We start from the raw sequence: 5,683 nt of genomic DNA, 5'->3' as shown, positions 1-5,683 counted from the left end.
TAGATTGCCAGATAGACCAGGAGACGGAGATAGAGGAGAACTGCTGATACACCTGGAAGTCTGTTACAAAGCAAAATAGACATGAGTTATATGCCTGAAAGGGAAAGAACTTTGAATGAGGCTCATTTTTTAAATGGCAACAACCTCAAATAGAAGACACAGCAACAGGTTTGTAAGAAGAGACAATTATCTAACTATGGTCCCATTGTGTGTTTATTTACCAGTAACCTTGCCTCTGTCACTCAGTACTGGATAATTTGAGAAATAACCAGGTGCCATTTTTAACCTTTCACCAGAAGAGACTCAGTCCCCACAAGGGCACAAATATATCCAGTCCCTGAAGTACCACAGATTAATATATTGATTTTAAATATTTTATAAAATGCACCCATCAAAAGGCTAGAAGCATATATTCATCAATTAAAAATTAAACAATCAAGGCAAAACAATACATACACACACATATACACACAAAAGAACTCAAGCACACCTTCCATTACTGAGAACAAGTCCATCAACAGGAGACCAAGGAAAGACAAACCACTTACATCAGGTCTGCAAGTAAAATAGACTTATCAGCCCACTTAATAATGCTTTTTGACATTTAAGAGCCTGTTTCTATGTGGTCCTGTACCAAGAGGGATTTACACATACATACTCTTGTGCATTCTGAGAGTTTATATTCTAAAAAAGGCAGAGTAAAGTCCACTTAAGGCTCTCTAGCAAGCTGCACTAATAGGAAAGTTATTTTTAAAATAAAATTAATATGGGTGTCTTTGTGGGGTTTTATTATATCAATCTGAATTTAGAAGAAAGATGAATTAGAAGGCTCCCATTATATGAGTACGCAGTGACTCGCAGATATTACAGAGGGGAGAACAAATGATTTCCAACTTCCTAGGGCAATTTGACAACGCATATTTAAAGCCTTGAGATTTTTCACTCCCTCTGTCCCAGAAATTCCAATTACAGGAATTTATTTTAAAGACATCATCATATAGACTGCAAAGATTTAACAAGAATATTAATTTCAAGTGGGACATGATGGCTCATACCTGTAATCCCAGCACTTTGGGAGGCCAAGGCAGGAGGACTGCTTGAGCCCAGAAGTTTGAGATCATCCAAGGCAACATAGTGAGACCCTGTCTCTACAAAAAATAGAAAAAATTAGCCAGGGATGGTGGCACACACCTGTAGTCCCAGTTACTTGGGAGGTTGAGGTAGGGGGAATCACTTGAGCCCAGGAGTTCATGGCTGTAGTGAGCTGTGATAGTGCCCCACTGCAGTCTAGCCTGGGTGAAAGAGCAAGACCCTATCTCAAAAGGAAAAAAAAAGAATATTAATTTCAACATTATTTACAACAGCCCAAACTTTTAAATAGTGTAAATGTTTGAAAATACAGGATGGATTTCAATTTGTTATAAAACACCAATATAGTGGAAACCTAGGCAAGGTTCTAAAAGTGACAATGAAGAGTAATTAAAGACATCATTGTAAGATGTAAGAAGAATGTGGCAGTACAGCATTATTTTTTAACTCTTTGGTTAAAAAAATTATGCACACAAATATCCTTAAATGCATGCTCTCATTTATTTGTACATGTAGATAGGGAATGTCTACAAGGAAATATTAATAATAATTACCTCTGTGTGACCAATTATGGATGATTTCATTTTATTTATGCTTATTTGTAGTAGCTTCATGTTATAAATGCAACCATTTAAAACTGATAAAATAGGCCGGGCGCGGTGGCTCAAGCCTGTAATCCCAGCACTTTGGGAGGCCGAGATGGGCGGATCACGAGGTCAGGAGATCGAGAGACGATCCCAGCTAACATGGTGAAACCCCGCCTGTAGTCCCAGCTACTCAGGAGGCTGAGGCAGGAGAATGGCGTAAACCCGGGAGGCGGAGCTTGCAGTGAGCTGAGATCCGGCCACTGCACTCCAGCCTGGGTGACAGAGCAAGACTCCGTCTCAAAAAAAAAAAAAAAAAAACCTGATAAAATACACAACAGTGTCTAAAAACAAGTATCAGTATGGTTGAGGAGGGGCATGGCAAGGAGATAAAGTTGGAGATGTAGGTAGAAGACAGAAGAGCTTTGAATGCCAAGCTAAGAAAGAAGACATTTTTCTCCACATATGGCACATTTTATTGGAGTTATGTTTATTTGAACTGCTGCTGTATAAAATATTATCAGTCTTGCTTTATGTTCAAAACTGGAGATAGCTTGAATCCTCCACTCTTAATTCAAAAGCCTTCATCAAAAACCACACGCTATCAGAGCTGGTGGGCTGAGTGGTCGGAAGCTCTGTGGCCTCTGTGCCACTCAGTAGCACCCCTTAGCCATCTTCACCCTCTGTCAATACCTGGTGAACCACGGTTGTTTACAGGCACGGGAATGTCTGTGAGCGATCTGATGGCTTCGCTTCAGTTATTGTAACATTTGCTGCTGTTATAATTTAAGATCTTCTTTATATCCTACCTACAATGCTGTAACAAGGTCATCCAAGAGTTCTTTAAGTGTTAGAACTGTAAAACACTCAGAACGCTCAACAAACTCGGGGACTTTGGAACAGAACTTACATGTGCTAAATCTCTACTGAGAAGGCCAAATAACCACCACAGTGTACTGTACTGTTAATTTAAGGGAAAGTACTTCAAAATAGTAGAGAAAATACAGGGGAAATAAAAAGCAGCCTTAAAGCAAATGTACATTACAAGATTTGCAGATTTATGCACTCCAAGATTGCATTCTCCCTCCTGCACACACTTTATATTCAGTCCTGTGGGAAAAGTAGGCTTGAATTGTGTAAGTTTTGAATTATATGAGGTATCCAGAAATGCATTATTTGCATGAAATGCAACCATCTTGTATAATGAGGGTGGAATGGGTTGAGGGTAGAGGTGGCAGATGGAAGGCAGAGGGGATGTTGAAAAGAGGGTGACTTGAATGTAGGACTTAGAAGCCTACTTAGGCTTCTACTCAACTCGGGGGATGAACTGGAGGGAAGAGAAGATGGGGCCTCAAGAAAAGGGTGAGAAGGAATTAAAACTGGCTGAAGGAATGAATACAAGGCACTAGGGGAATCGATTTGTATGGATCATGTGGCTTAACTTTCACAAGTTGTGAGGCATTATTTCTTCCTGGCAGTAAGAAAAACCAATGGGAAGTCCCAGAGAGGCATGCATGGAAAGACTCCTTTATTCATTCATCAATTTGTTTTTCATTCTTTTGATTATTCCAAAATGAAATTTTTAATGATGAATGTAACGTATGCCTGAAAAAACAGAAGCTCAAATAATGATGAAGTGTTGAAAATAGAAAGCCAAGGCCCGGTGTGGTGACTCACGCCTGTAATCCCAGCACTTTGGGAGGCCGAGGCAGGTGAATTCCAAGGTCAGGAGATCGAGACAATCCTGGCTAACACAGTGAAACCCTGTCTCTACTAAAAATGCAAAAAATTAGCCAGGCGTGGTGGCGCTTGCCTGTAGCCCCAGCTACTGGAGAGGCTGAGACAGGAGAATGGCGTGAACCCGGGAGGCGGAGCTTGCGGTGAGCCGAGATAGCTCCTGGGCGACAGAGCAAGACTCTGTCTCAAAAAAAAAAAAAAAAAAAAAAAAAAAAAAAAAAAAGTAAAGAAAATAGAAAGCGGAAGCTCATTATCCAACAACAAACCTCCTCACCTCCCACCATTAAATCCTGCTCTTCAGAGATAACCAGTTAAGCATTTGGTTACTAACTTCTAGACATCCTTACACATAAAAATGGCTCATTCTATAGCTACTGTTCGATAACATGCTTTTCCCTCCATGCAATCGTATGTTGTGGATACTGAGCCATGAACCACCAAATCCTTTTTTAAAAAAATTAAAACTCTTTATTTTATTTATTTATTTATTTATTTTGAGACGGAGTCTCACGCTGTCGCCCAGGTTGGAGTGCAGTGGCGCGATCGCAGCTCACTGCAAGCTCCGCCTCCTGGGTTCACGCAAAACTCTCTATTTTTAAAAGAAATTTTAGATTCACAGCAAAATTGAGTGGAAAGTATGAGAGTTCCCATAATAGCCCCTGTGCTTTCCACGCTCCACTCCCAATTTTTCTCACAAGTGACATACCACACCTCACACCTCAGTGGTACATTTGTTACAATCAATGAACCTACATCGACACATCATTATCATCACCTAAAGTCCATAGTGTACGTTAGCGTTCCCTTGGTGTTATACATTCTGTGTGTTTGGACAAATGTATAATGACGTGAGTCTACCCCTGGTGTATCATTCAGGTAGTTTAACTGCCCTAAGAAGTCTCGGTGCTCTGCCTATTTATCCCACCCTCCTCACTGACCTTTTTACTGTCTCTTTAGGTTTTTTTTGCCTTTTCCAGAATGTCATATACTTGGTATCATACTATATGTAGCCTTTTCAGATTGGCTTCTCTCATTTAGTAATATGCATTTAAGGGTTCTCCATGTCTTTTTCTGGCTTAATAGCTAATTTCTTTTCACTGCTGAATAATATTCCACTGTCGGTATGTACCACGGTTTATTTATTCACTCACTTACTGAAGGACATCTTGGTTGTTTCTACGTTTTGGCGATTAGAAACAAAACTGCTATAAATATCAGTTTGCAGGTTTTTGTGTATAAATGTCTTAATTCATGTGGGTAAATACCAACAAGTATGACTGCTTACAGTAAGAGTATATTTAGTTTTTTGTTGTTGTTGTTTTGTTTTTTGTTTTTGTTTTGAGACAGTCTTGCTCTGTAGCCCAAGCTGGAGTGCAGTGGTGCAATCTCAGCTCACTGCAACCTCCAGCTCTCAGGTTCAAGTGGTTCTCCTGCCTCAGCCTCCTGAGTAACTGGGACTACAGGCACCTGCCACCATGCCTGGTTAATTTTTATATTTTTAGTAGAGATGGGGTTTCACCATGTTGGCCAGGCTGGTCTCAAACTCCTGAGCTCAAGTGATCTGCCCTCCTCGGCCTCCCAAAATGCTGTGATGAAAGGTGTGAGTCACTATGCCCGGCCAAGAGCATATAGTCTATTTAGTTTTGTAAGAAATTGTCAAAACATCTTCCTAAGTGGCTTTTCCATTTTGTATTTCCACTTATTCCAATAAATAAATGTGCTTGTTGTACCACATCTTCACTGCATTTGTTGTTGTCAATGTTTTGAATTTTGGCTATTCTAATAGGTCTGTAGAGATTGACAGGCAACCTGTGTCATTGTTTGAATTTTCCATTCTCTAGAAATATCTTGCAACTTTGCTATAATCACTTATTTGAGGATTTTTGTGGGGTTTTTAGTCAATTATTTTGAATTTTCTACATAAATGATCGTATCATTTGTGAAGAAAGACAATTTATTTCTTCCTTACCAGTCTGCATACTCCTTTATTCCTTTGTATGTCTTATTGCATTAGATAGGACTTCTAGAGCAATGTTGAAAAGCAGTGGTGAGAGGAGACATCTTTGCCCTCTTCCTGATTTGGGCAGGAAAGCTTCAAGTTTCTCACTATTAAGTATAATATTAGCTTCAGAGTTTTTGTAGATGGTCTTTATCAAGTTGTGAAAGTTCCCCATTATTCTTAGTTTGCAGAGAGGTGGTTTGTGTTTTTTTTAAAATAAGTAGGTGTTGGATTTTGTCAGTTTCTTTTACTGTATCTATTGATACGATTATGT

This window comes from Macaca nemestrina, chromosome 3, assembly GCF_043159975.1.
Source record: "Macaca nemestrina isolate mMacNem1 chromosome 3, mMacNem.hap1, whole genome shotgun sequence".
Classification (NCBI taxonomy): domain Eukaryota; kingdom Metazoa; phylum Chordata; class Mammalia; order Primates; family Cercopithecidae; genus Macaca; species Macaca nemestrina.
Note: the sequence above shows the minus strand (reverse complement) of the source record.